General features: G+C 40.6%; 1 long non-coding RNA gene across 1 annotated transcript; it reads right to left on the bottom strand.

Moving 5' to 3' along the window:
* Positions 1-593: 593 nt before the first annotated feature.
* Positions 594-12,358, bottom strand: LOC148045162 (uncharacterized). The gene is made up of 3 exons (XR_015697182.1): positions 12,168-12,358; positions 1,282-1,382; positions 594-669 (listed from the first exon to the last, which is right to left on the bottom strand). It is a non-coding gene; the product is annotated as an uncharacterized LOC148045162 (long non-coding RNA).
* Between the last annotated feature and the right edge of the window lie 2,152 nt (positions 12,359-14,510).

Below are 14,510 nucleotides of genomic sequence, written 5' to 3'. Positions count from 1 at the left end.
ATACCCATAATATAACTGTACAGGTAGTCCACAAATGACTACAATTGAGCCCCAAATTTCTGTTGTTAAGTGAGACATTTGTTAAGTGAGTTTTGCCCCATTTTACAACTTTTCTTGCCACAGTTTTTAAGTGAAACTCTACAGTTGATAAGTTAGTAACCCAGTTGTTAAATGAATCTGGCTTCCCCATTGACTTTGCTTGTCAGAATAGGTGATCACATGACCTTGAGCTGTGGTGGCGCAGTGGTTAGAGTGCAGTAGTGCAGGCTACTTCTGCTTCAGTGTCTCAATAGCAATAGCACTTAGACTTATATACCGCTTCATAGTGCTTTTACATCCCTCTCTAAGTGGTTTACAGAGTCACCATATTGCCCCCACCAATATTGGTCCTCGGAAGGATGGAAGGCTGAGTCAACCTTGAGCCTGGTGGGATTTGAACTGCCAAATTGCAGGCAGCTGGCAGTCAGTAGAAGTAGCCTGCAATACTGCATTCTAAACACTGTGCCACCAAAGCTCTAGGAAGAGATAATAAAGTGATAACTCAAAACACATAAACATGCATACAGATAAGGACAAAAAGTATGTACCTGAAGATAATGTCCAACATGCATGTATTTATACTTAGAATTTGCACACAAGAATGGAAACTCCTGATGGTCTGAGCCAAATCTGATAAAATAAGGTATACATAATAAAGGTAAGGCAGGCATTTACAGTCTCACTAAATAATCGATTTTTTTACACTCATCCTTTAGTTCTGATATATGCTCTGTTATATTATAATCTTGAAACAGCTCATTTCAAGCAAAGTGCAGTGAGGTTCATATTTGCTTTGTAATGTGCATACACAGAGACAGACTTTGATTTGCATGCCTGAGGGTGGATCAAAGAAGCACATAATTTCTATTAAGTTCCCATTGTCAAGCACCACCGGTAAATTCCTCTACCACTCGTAACATGGCTATTTTCCAGCGCTAGGAAAAACTGCAGCACTGTTTTCTCTAACACACACAGGGAGAGTGGTAGGACATAATGCTGAAAGAAAATTATATTAAAGAAGGCTATTAAATCAAAGAAAACATTAAAAGGCAGCTGGTTAGTGCAACCATCACCATTTTAGCCTCGTAAGCTTTGCATTCGTTTCAGTGGTAAAATTCTATAGTATATGTTTGTGTGTGTGTCTGTGTGTGTGTAATTTTGTACATAGGCATAAAGACATGGCATAAACAACATCTACACAAATACAAAATGCTTGCAAAAATAGTCTTGGTTGCTTCATACCTAGTGAGAGGGAAGCTTGGATGCAGCAGAGGTGCAGTTTCCACATGCCATCCTGACATGAACGCATGGGGACATCTTTTCAACCATTTGTCTTCTATAAACTGGAACAAGGAAAATAGTGTGAGCTTCATACGTATTACTGTGATATGAGCACAGAGCAAAGGAGTTGTAGGGGTTTCCATAGAACAAGCTTAAGGTCAATGTACGAAATTAGTCTGATATTCTTCGCTATATATTTCTTTAGTTTAACAGTTGTGATGAAGACCGTAAGGCACTAGGTTTTCCTTGATAGCTACTGTATATTCTACTTCCACACACAATGCATCATTGATATACTCCAAACTCATTGTGGCCTTATGCTTTTATTATCAGAGTATCATTGTGTTCTAGAATGATATGAAGATATATCGAATAATTCAAATCAGTGTAGCGGCTAGTTCTCATGATAAATTTTTATTTCTTGGGCATCCCCTGTCCTAAATTATTTTATTTTATATTTTATTTTATTTATTTAAATTTATATGTCTTCCATCAGAGGTGGGTTCATACCAGTTCGCACCTATTCGGTAGAACCGGTTTGTCAAATCTACCGAACCGGTTAGAAGAGGTTCCACCAGTGGACCCGGAAAGTAGGCCACACCTACAGAAGAGGTTCCAAAACTTTTTGAAACCCACCACTGCTTCCATCTCACTGATAAGGTGATGCCGGGCAGCTGTACTTAAAGTTGCTCTTAAACTGCCTCATGAACTAATTTTCTAATCAAGTTCTGAGCAAGAAAAGGGAAATGATGTAACTCCTGCATAAGATTCAAACTAAAAGCAGCATATAGCTTGGGATTCTCATCACTTATGTAACTGACAAAAATATTACAAAGAAGTCCAATTCAGTTGCATAATATGCCTTGATTTCCAAAATAAGAACATTGGACGTATGCTTCAGTCAAGCATGTTTAAGGATAGCAGAATTGCATCCCAATTTTGAAAAGATCTTGCATATGAAGGAAGAAATAAGAACTGCCAAAGTAGTTTTGTGTCATATCTATAAGAGTCATTTTTTGGCTATATGACATTTTAAAGACAATGAGTTTCTCAGAACAACATGTAACAATCCTGGCAACAAGAATTGAAAGTTGCTAATCATGCACTCTCGTGCGTCACTTCCCCCCACCCCACCCCCCAAAATATACAATTAACAGAGGAGGCAGGGTCCTATTGTGCAGTTCAATATTTTGAAAGTCCATGACAAATATGAGAAATTAGATGTAACAGTGTGAAAAGTGGCATCGGCTTCAAAGAAGCCCATGCCTTCTTTTGTCAACTCAAAGAATCATATGTTTCAACCCAACAGCCACTACCCACTGTGTTTAGGAGTGCCAGGTGGCTCCCCCCCCAAGTTGGCATTGCCAACTTGTTTTCTGACAGATTTTCCTGCATCCACAGCAGCAGGACTATGAAATTGGCATGTAGTAGCTTTTCCCTTTACGATATCTGCATGTCGAGGAAAATTTCACATCACCTGAAATGCTGCTTGCCACTCAGCTGTTTAATAGCTCACCAGAAAATGAGGCTCACACAGATCCTTCGTCATGTGAAGTGCCCCTCTGAATCTGCTTGTTTAAGGCCCGAAAGTGCTCCAGTCGCACGAAGGCGTGGCACTGACAGCTGTTTCTGTGACCCTCTTGGCATCTTCTATTCATGCATGCACGAAAGACATTTCTGCTGGGACAGCTGGTGAGGAAAACCTCCTGCCTGGGTCTCCCAATGGGATTGGTACAGAAAATGAATTTGCAGCTCTGCATTGATTCAGAACCCCAGTATACTTGGTGTGTCCACAGCAGGCTTTGTATATAATTCATCATAGAAACTGGAACCTTAAGGTGCCTTGCATCTGTAAACTGTAATCCTTATACTGCCAGATAGGCAGGGGTGGGTTTCTCTCCCCGTTCCAACCGGTTCGGTTGGAACGGGGCCGGCGGCGTCCTCGTGCACACGCGTGGTGCACGCATGCGTACTAGTGTCTGCGCGATGCTCCAGATGCTCCTGGAGGATCGCGCAGGCGCTGTATGCATCCTGCGCATGCGTGGAAGCGCAGAACTTGTCAAAACCGGGTAAGGACCGCGGGTGGGCGGGCGCGCCCTTCGCGGTTCCCGGAAGTTACTTACTTCCGGGTTCGCCGACCAACCGGTTCGCAGGGACCGCCACGAACCGGTTGAAACCCACCCCTGTAGATAGGGTATGTTTGTCCTTTCCTCAGGAATTCGTGATATACCACATGTTTTTAAAACAGTCTTCCACCAAAAAATAAGAAGCTCACATTTCCGTGACTGTCTTTTTATGAACTTATTATTCTGTTAATAACTCCCTGTTCTTGATATGTCACTCCGAAGCAGATAATAGAATTTGTTAGTGTTCTTTTTCTCTCGAGCTGACGCTTGCTTTGTTTTGCAGCTTGTTACTTGAACTCCAGCAGAATGTAGAGTCAAGAGGTTCCCCATAATCAGCTCAATAATCCCACTTCAAACCAAGGAACACTATTGCAGATGACAACTCATTATCTGGAAGACGGGATAGGCTCACCTTCTCTTCTCTCTCTCTCTCTCTGTTTGCCACCTAAGGTATACATTTTCCTCTCCTTGTCTCCTACCCCTACCTTTTCATTCTTGATCAAAGTCCTGATGCTGGATTTCTCTTATGTTTGTGAAATCAAGTAAGTTGCACAGCTTCTAATTGAGGGTGGGCTCCCTGTCAATTTATGCCAGCAGTTCAGAAATCTCTATAACGTAGCTGCCAAAATGTCTAAAGTTTCCCGAATGACACATCTCAAGATGGCAGCAAGCAAAGAGAGTACGCTTTGACTGATTCTGCCTGCCTCGTGCACAAATGATTAAATCTGGGACCCAGATGACACCCAGCCCCCTTTGAAAATGGTTGGAACTTTTATCTACTTCCACCCACTGCCAAAAAAAAAAAAAAGGAAATATAGATGGAGAGGGTGAAATTTTCATAGAAAAGTAAATCAACCTGCCAGAGACCACAAGCTAATTACCAGGCTGCTTTAAACGTTGAACTCAAGGCTCCATCCCTTTATTTGTTGGGAGGCATTTCCGTACATTTCCGCCCCCCCCAGAATAAATTGACTGCGCAATCACTAGCTTTAGAAACAGAAAAGGTATGTAGTAATCATTCTTGAAAGACATTTAAATTAACACCTTGTATTTAATAAGGCTAATTTTACAAGATTGTGAAGTGCTGCAAGAAACCGAAATCAGAACTCATCGGAGGACCAAAACGCAATGAGTATCGTTGTATCTCCAGATAACAGAGAAAATATACTGCATTGATCTTGAAAAACTATTGTCTTGGGTTATTCTTCCAGTATCTGACATCTGCACAGAAATCTTAGAACAGTGTGTATCTTTTCTTATTTTTTAAAAAAACCTGATAAGCTTAGAATCAATATTTTATGCAGGTTCTCTGAGGGAAATCAGCAGAATATACTTCTCTTATCAATGCCATTAATATTTTTAAACCCAGAGATATTTTTTCACTCTGACTCAATATAGTTCTTGACGAATGTAATAACTTCTTATTACATGTAATAACTTCTCTCCCTCTTTTCTTTTTCTGTATTTTAACAATACTTGCAGCTATCCGGTGCTAGCATTTTAATTGAGATTTATTTTCATACTAATTGGTACATCTATTAGAGGAAGACCATAGTGGAAACCTATCAAACCCACTGGCTATATATCTTTGTGTAATTATTTTGCATTCAAATTTTCTTTATCTCAATTTCACCTGCATGTTTATTTTTATACACTTGCTACCCATAGGATCTAGTTTATCCCCACATACCTCTAATAAATGGATCAGTGTTCATAAAACAGACCAAAAAATCATTTTTATTTGCCATGGGGAAGCTAGAAGCTAGAACATGTTTGCTAGCTCACAAATTTAAGGAATAGATATTCTCAAGCTAATACTGTTATTGAGTTTATTATTAAAAATGTTTATATGCTCTTTCTTGAACATACATGTTTAAAGAGACAGAGTAGAAATCTAAATATAAAACTAAATCCATTTTAAAAACTCACAAAAATTACCAGAATAAGAAAACCACAGAATATAAATCTCAAATGCAATGCAACTGATTAATTAACTGCAACTGAGATTACAACACTAAGTGTTGTATCTTATGATTCTGGATGAATGATTTTTTTTTCTTTTATGTACACTGAGAGCAAATGCACCAAAGACAAATTCCTTGTGTGTCCGATCGTACTTGGCCAATAAAGAATTCTACTCTATTCTAAAACCAAGCAATTGCATCACATGTGAAAGGTTTAAGAGACAAATTGACAAGTGGCTATTTGGGCAAAATAGTGTCCATCATCTGGACAATAACAACAACAAATGAGTCTTCTGTCATCTTGTTGCTGACTTCTTGTGGGGAAAATAAGGCCCCCAATTGGTTTGTGTGGGAGGAGATAGTTGTTTGATACTTAAATATCAGAACCTTGAACTGTACTCAGAATAGACTAGCATTAAATGAGGAAATTTCCACTTCCTGATTAGTGATTGAATTACATTCCAATGACCAAATCATTAAGCAAAATGATGAGAGAGAGGGAGGGGGGGAGGAGAGAGAGAGACAGACAGAGAGACAGAGACAGAGAGAGATGTTGCAAGGACCACTGTTTGCTGCGATCTCATTCAGATAATTAACAGAGTTGGAAGGGACCCTGTAGGTCATGTAGTCCAACCCGACTCACCCACCCACCCATCCACGCCTGCCCAAGCAAGAGATTCTACACCAGTGTTTCTCAACCTTGGTAACTTGAAGATGTCCGGACTTCAACTCCCAGAATTCCCCAGCCAGCGAATGCTGGCTGGGGAATTCTGGGAGTTGAAGTCCGGACATCTTCAAGTTGCCAAGGTTGAGAAACACTGCTCTACACCATTTCTGACAGATAGCAGTCCAGTCTCTTCTTGAAAGCTTCCAGTGATGAAGCTCTCACAACTTCTGAAGGCAAGCTCTTCCATAGGTTGATTGCTCTCACTGTCAGAAAACTTATCCTTAATGTAATAATGACAATGTTTTCTTGTACAACTACAACAATGTTACTCTCACTCCATCACGCACGTTGTCAGGCGCACAACAATTGGTCATAAATGCATGCATTGCTGAGAAAATGAATTTTCAAATTAGTCTTGTGTTTGAAAATGGGCGCTAATTGAAGTACTTGATAAACAAGGAATGGCTGTGTTGGGAAACAATTCTAGCAATCCATTATATGTGCTTTTTGCAATCCTGCCATACATCACTGTGAACCAGCTTAACCTTCGGGTAATTGGTTTTTCTCAGTGCTCTCTATTGTGACTTGTTACTGGATTTAGGGGTTATATAAAACATAAGTTGAGGTTGATATTCTTAGGCACTGAAGAATTGATATTAAACAATATTTTATGAAAGCCCATCCCCTGAGATTCCCATCCCCACTGGAGAATTGGAAACTATTTAACACGAGATAGGATTAAAGGCCTCAACTTGTGTTAATTTCTGGTATTTCGCATATGTTCATTTTCTTTCTACACAGATGCCGCCTTGAGAAAATGGAAGGAAGTTTCAATGAAACTTCCAGAAAGAAAACGAATGGTTTTAACTTCCTCATAATCTGAATTCAGAAAGTGGCAGGTCGATGTTGGGAAAGTGTTGCTGGGCTGAGGTGCCCCAGAAGATCTCTGGTGATTGCTTATGAAAAGCAATGAAATGTCATTCATGGCTGCAGAGGCAAATGCAGTTGGGGAATGAACTGCAGAGAGAGAAAGGGGACTGCTTCAATTAGCTGAGTTCACTACAGCTTTAGATTTATTAAAAAGAAATAAAGTGTCTATCAGAGGCAGTCAAACTCTGAGGTTTATTTCCTAACTTTCTCCCCACAGAACAGGAACCACTTTTAATAGTGAACTGCAAAACTGATACATTTACCCAAGGTTGTGCTTAGAGGAAATTTGCTGAGCAGGAATGGTATTGGCTTGGATTGGGATTTAACATCTTAACTCCTTCCTTCCTTCTTTCTTTCCTTCCTTCCTTCCTTCCTTCCTTCCTTCCTTCCTTCCTTCCTTCTTTCCTTCCCTTCCTCCTTCCTCCCTTCTTTATGAAAAGGAGGCTCATACCACCACAGGCTATCAGTGAAAACACATCCCCCTCCCTCTTTCTCTTTCTTTCTTTCTTTCTTTCTTTCTTTCTTTCTTTCTTTCTTTCTTTCTTTCTTTCTTTCTTTCTTTCTTTCCCTCCCTTCCTTCTCTTTCTTTGTCTAAACCAGTGGTTCCCAACCTTTTTTTGGCCATGCCCCACCTAAGCGTCTCTAAAATCATGATGCTTCCCCTGTGACATATAATTCTTACTATACTCAAAAAGTGAGCTTTACTCATGTGGAGGAAGCCTAAAAGGCTATTAACTTGGTTTAAACAAGGTTCAAATTGCCCTCATTAAAAATCAAATTGCCTCCCTGTGGGGCGTGGGCCCCATGTTGGGAACCATTGGTCTAAACCCAAGCAGACCCCAAGGAATTTACAAACCTTACATCTAAAAAACAAAACCAGTGTGACATTATAGAGAATTAAAGTTCTATTCCAATTTAATATGTATACATTTCAGATATGGCAAGACCATCAGGATATTCCGAAGATATAGCTGTCATCACGTTTAGAGGCATCACTCACAAGGAAATAAGAATAACCTCCCCATGGAGAGGTTCAGAGTTTAGGTAGCCTCAAGGTCAACAAGGCCAGCTTGGTTATGGGAGTGAAGGGACAAAGCAAAGATGTGGAATCTCAGAAAAAGGAAGACTATTTCAATTGTACTTTTCCATTTGACTAGGATATTTGTGCCTTGAAAGCTCATGAATCTGCTCCAGGTGGTTCAGCCAGCACAGATAACTGGATTTTTTTTTTCTTTGTCAGACAATTTCTTGGGAGGTGATAAACCAATCACACTTTTGATATAATCTCTGAAACTGAATGTGAGGGCTTGCCCTTGAAAATCCTTAATAGCTCTATTGATTCTGATTGCAAACATATTACAACATGAGGTTTTAAATGAAAAATGTTAAGCTCCAATTTTACAGCACCCTAACAGTAAAAGAGAGAAAGAAAGCATTATTATATAAGCAAAATGATCCAGACAATACTCTGTTCACTAAACACTTATGTATGTAAAGTGAAAATGTATAAACAAACTGTTTTAAAAAAGAGAAAAAGACTGAAGGAAGGGATAGAAGATTTAGAGAAATTAGATATTACAGCAAATATTTTGTGAAGTTAGGTTTTTTATTTTACTCCCAAATAATCAAAGTGCTGAAACCAGACTCAAGTTCCCTCTACATGTGCAATTGTTACAAACTTAAGACATTTGGATGCAGACTGAAAAGTAGAGAGGAAAACATCTTCCTGCTCAAATCTATGTACTTGCATGCCACTCCAAAAATATTGCCTAACCACTTCCTAAGCAATCTCAAATTGATTTTGATGTCTTTTGAGTGCACTTTTGACTCAACGCTGATGAACAGAATAAAAATTGGATACTCCTTTGACACGCATTTATGTCACTTTATTATCCTTGTTTGTACATTTAATTCTGTTTTGAAATGAATAAGCTGTTTATTTCAAAAGTGCAGAATAACAGAGTTGGAAGGGTCCTTGGAAATCTTCTAGTCCCACACCCTGCTCAAGGAAGAGACCCTAAACCCATGATGGTGAACCTATGGCACGAGTGCCACAGGTGGCGCACAGAGGTCTCTCTGCCAGCACACCAGCCCCAACTAAGCTACAGCAATCATGCACCCCAATCAGCTGATTTTCGGGTCTCTGCAAAACACTATATAAGCCATCAATATACATCCAACAGGAACAGAAAATGCTTCCCAGGAGCAGATAGAGGTAAATCCTAGAGAGGTAGGAAATGCATCACTGAACAATGGAGATGAATGCTAGAGAGGAATAAAGCTGCATACAAGGCTGACAGCATAACAGTGTAGGCATGCATGGGGGGAATGCACCCCATGCCCCATTTTTGGTCCCAGGAGGCTTCAGGGAGGCCTGCTAGGCCCAAAATGGGACCCGGGGGAGTTGCACACACATGCGCGGGAGGGCGGGGGCATCACGTGCACATTGTATTATGGGTGTGGGCATAGTCGAATGCGCTGTTGTGTGCGGGTGCACACTTTTGGCACATGAGGACAAAAAGGTTAGCCATCACTGCCCTATACCATTTCAGACAAGTGGTTGTCTAACTTCTTCTTAAAAGCCTCCACTGATGGAGCCCCCACAGCTTCTGAAAGCAAGTCATTCCTCTGATTGAATGTTCTAACTGTCAGCAAATTTCTCCTTAGTTCTAGATTGCTTCTCTCCTTGATTAGTTTTCAACAATTGCTTGTTGTTCTGACTTCAGGTGCTTTGGAGAATAGGTTTGACACACACCCCTCCTCTTTATGTCAGATAGTAGAACACTAGTATCATGTTACCCCTAGTTCTTCTTTTACTTAAACTAGACATACCCAGTTCCTGCAACTGTTCTTCATCTGTTTTAGCCTCCAGTCCCCTGATCATCTTTGTTGCTCTTCTCTCCACTCTTTTTAGAGCTTCAACATCTCTTTCATATCACGGGGACCAAAACTGGATGCAATGCTTGAAATGTGATCCTACCAAGGCATTATGAAGTAGTACTAATACTTCATATCTATTCTAGAATCAAGATCACGTGAAGTGTTAATACCACTTTATAATGCCTTGGTAAGGCCACATAATACTGTTTTGGTCGCCATGATGTAGAAAGATGTGGAGATTCTGGAGAGAATGCAGAGAAGATCAACAAAGATGATTGGGGGACTGGAGGCTAAAACATATGAGGAACGGTTGCAGGAACTGAGTATGTCTAGTTTAATGAAAAGAAGGACTAGGGGAGACATGATAGCAGTGTTCCAATATCTCAGGGATTGCCACAAAGAAGAGGGCATCAAACTATTCTCCAAGGCACCTGAGGGCAGAACAAGAAGCAATGGGTGGAAACTAATCAAGGAGAGAAGCAACTTAGAACTGAGGAGGAATTTCCTGACAGTTAGAACAATTAATCAGTGGAACAGCTTGTCTCCAGAAGTTGTGAATGTCCTAACACTGCAAGTCTTTAAGAAGATGTTGGATAGCCATTTGTCTGGAACAGTATAGGGTTTCATGCCTAGGCAGGAGGTTGGACTAAAAAACCTCTAAGGTCCCATCCAACTCTGCTATTGCATTGTATTGTATTATATGATCTTGATTCTAACACTCTGCTAATGCAGCCTAGGACTGCATTGGGTTTTTTGGCAGCTGACTCACACTGCTGGCTCATATTTAAGTGATTGTCCACTAGGATTTCAAGACCCTTCTCACAGTTACTACTATTAACCTAGGTACCATCTATTCTATACCTGCATACCCCTTCAAAACCTAAATTGATGTCTGTGCATGTGTCCATTTGCATGTGCGTTTGTCTGAACTGTAACAAGGTGGGATCCTTCGAAATCCCAAAGGATTCAAAATACTAGTGATGAAAACTATAAATGTCTGCTATTAGAGTTTGCTCTCCATGACACTTGATGGCTGTTCTGCTTATATACAAAGAGGCTAAATTAATTACCCAAGGTAATAATTTGTCTCAAAATATATTATATTAATTACCTTCAGCATTTTCCCATTGGCTGTTTGGGTAGGAAGAAGCAATGGGTCTTGGTAGCAAACTGTAGAGTTCATATGCTGTAATAGCAAACTATGCAAGATGGGTTTCCTGCAACACACTTGCTTTGATTAACCAGTTTCTTGATCAAGATAATATGTAAGCTAAACAAACAGGACTGGCTTAGCATAACACACTAAGCCACCAAAAAAGCCAATCAAGATCAACACTAATCCAACTTAGCATATTGTATGAATCAGTGGTAGATTATAGCTGGTACACTCTAGTACGGGTGTACCGGTGCCGGCTGGGAGCACCAGGTACCGTTCTGGTACAGTGCTCTGGAGGACCCGCCCGCCCGCCCCCCCTCCTTACCTGCATTTGACCCAACCAGGCCATTTGAACATGCACCTGGAGCATATGGGACCTGCGCAACACTCTGCTGAGTAGCTGGAGCATCACGAGTAGTGGGTGCACATCCGCGCACAGCGTGCATGCACGTGGTGGACACCCGGCCTTGTCACAGCATACCAGTTGCGGCGGGATCTGGAACCCACCGCTGGTATGAATATAGCCAGTAGCTGTTAAACAGACCCAGTTAACTGTTTTGTGTGAACCTAGAAATATGTTTAGTAGGGTTTATTTCAGGGGTGAAATCCAGCAGGTTCTGGAAAATTTCACCATTGGTTTATTCTCAATTAAAATATGTTCAAACAAAAGCTCTTCCGGATCCAATAGAATGCAATCTTCTCCTTTTCCTTCCATCCAAGTATGTGGTGGTGTGCATCCACAGACAGATACAAACCAAGGAACAAATATATCCAATTAAAATAAATTTCTTTGAATATAGGCTTCTCCTGGAGAAAGATACCCTGGGTTTTTTCTGTGAATAAATGTAACTGCAGTAGAACATGTTAATCTATTATTTTCCTTTTTCACCCTAGGCTGCCAGCTGCTCTAAACACAGCGAGGAGGACAAGTTAAGCATTAATTTTGCTTAACTTTCAAAATCTTTGCATGAATGCCTGTGTAATAATAATAATTTTAAAAACCCGTTTTGCCTCACTGAATAACCGATCACACACGACATGCGTACCGCAATACCTTATCACTCTCCTCTTCCTTAGATTCTTTGAAGTGTCTGAGAGACAAAAATTCAACGTGAGCCTCTTACCTCAGGAGCAATTTCCATATTGTTAGCTGCTGGCTGAGCTTTTGATGTCACGAAACCTGATTACTGACTACTGCTGCAGTAAAACTGGGCCCAGGGTCCATTCTGATGGTTCAGTCAGTGACTTTGTCCACTGTGGCCACAATACTATGAAATTCTGCCTGCTAATGGGCCGCAGATGACAGTGACAGGGAAATTCTTAATAGATGAAGTCAACACGGGAGACTGACATCTTCTGCCTTTGAACACTGAGTCCTGCGTTCCCAATTCCCCCAAGCCTCATCCAGGTGCTTTGGGAATAGATGAAGCAAAACCCCTTGTCCATCAAAGAAGTATGATTAATTATTAACCAGGCACCTTAGGAGTAACTGACACACTGCCGACATTTGCAGAATAGCAGCCGTGCAACCGCAAAGGGCAGACCTATAGTAAGTTTAAGGCAGGTCAATATAACGGCTACAAAAATATGCTATTCATGAAGAAAACAAAGATTTATTACTTTGTGTTATTAACTGCACATGTCCTCTTTCTCACAATATATTATTGAGAGCAAAGCTTTGGTGGAATTCCATCATTAATTCAGCATTTCACTTTGCAGCAGAGAAAACTGTGTTGTGTTTGGGTATAGAGGAAAACAATGGAGAAATGCACTTTTCTTCAGGGGATAAGGCTGCTAAATCACTGCACCATATATTAGTCTCCAGAGTGTGCCGGACACAAAAGTGATACAATGCTTTCCCCCAAAGTCACATTAGCTAAATGAAGAGGAAAAATAGTAGAAGGATGAGGGAAGGAAAAATAAAAACAATTAGTAACAAGAAAATTTAGTGAATGCTAACAGGGGAAGGGGAAGGAATGCAAAAACTGTAAGGGCACTTAGCCTGTTAATTGTGATTGGTAAGATGTTTGGCAGAATTCTTACTGAGGTGACAATAAGAAAATGACAATGAGTCAACAGTGTGCAGCAGCAGCTAAAAAGCCAATTTGATCCTAGGCTGCATTGATAGAGAGATAGTACTGTACAGTGGTGGGTTCCGGATCCTCTTGCAACCGGCATCCATACTTATACCTGTGACGCCTCCTCGATGCCTCCTCGATGCTCCAGCTGCTCGGTGGAGTGTCGCGCAGGCACCGTATGCTCCGTGCATTTTCACGGAAGCCCTGAAAACTTCAAATACTGGTAAGGAGTGTGGGTGGGCGGGCCCTCCGGAGACCATACTGGAACGGTACCTGGTGTTCCCGGCAGGCACCGGTATGCCCATATCAGGGCGTACTGGCCATAACCCACCACTGGTACTGTATCAGGATCAGGTGAAGTTCTAGTACCTCTTTACAAAGCCCTAGTAAGACTACACTTGGAATACAGCATCCAGTGGAAAGAGTGCAGAGAAGAGCAACAAAAATGATTAGGGGCTGGAGGTTAAAATATATGAAGAATGGTTGCAGGAATTGGATGTGTCCAGTCTAAGGAAAAGAATGAGTAGGGGTGACATGTTAGCAAACATGTTCCAATATTTGAGAGGCTCCTACAAAGATGAGAGGTCAAATTATTTTTCAAAGCACCAAAAAGAAAGACAAGAAACAATGGTTGGAGACTAAACAAGGAGAGAAGCAACCTAGAACCAAGGAGATTTTTTGTAACAATGAGAGCAATCAACCAGTGGAACATCTTGCCTTCAGAAGTTGTAGATGCTCCATCACAGGAGGCTTTCAAAAAGGGACTGGAGAACCATTTGTCTGAAATAGTATAAGGTCTCCTACTTGGGGAGAGGGTTGGGCTCAAAGACTTCTAAGGTCCCTTCCAACTCTATTATTCTATTACATTCAAAAAAAATTGAGAAGTATACCATAGATCTACGTCAGTCTCCTTCACCAAGTTACTGGAAAATGTGAGAAAGAAAGATTATTGTTACATTTGTTGATTCAGAGAAAGAGCACTGGATGGTAAAGTGAATTTGTTTGACATATGGAAGGTCTTGCAGAGAAATGGAATTTTATCTGCTGACAGCTATAATACATGGAAACAAAGCATGCATAAATGGAATTCTAAGTAAATAGTTCAACACTGAATAGCAACCAATGCAAGGATGGATGATGTCCCCATGATTGTTTCATGATTTATGGATACATACACAAGGAATATTTCTAATGATTTTGGAGGTGTGTTGACTGAAGACATGAAAATGTCTGCATTTTCATTGCAGACAATGTCTTATTGTTTGGTAGAAACAGAATGATTTGCAGGAAATATTAGCTATGTATATTATACATGGGGAAGTGTGGTTTTGAAAATCAAAGTATCAAAGGCCAAAATGGTTGTATTTAATAGGGAAATGAATGACTACA

Source organism: Thamnophis sirtalis, unplaced genomic scaffold, assembly GCF_051295495.1.
Source record: "Thamnophis sirtalis isolate CommonGarterSnake01/CBP01778 unplaced genomic scaffold, rThaSir2_p1.2 scaffold_6, whole genome shotgun sequence".
Lineage (NCBI taxonomy): Eukaryota > Metazoa > Chordata > Lepidosauria > Squamata > Natricidae > Thamnophis > Thamnophis sirtalis.
Note: the sequence above shows the minus strand (reverse complement) of the source record. Positions and strands in the feature narration are given on the sequence as shown.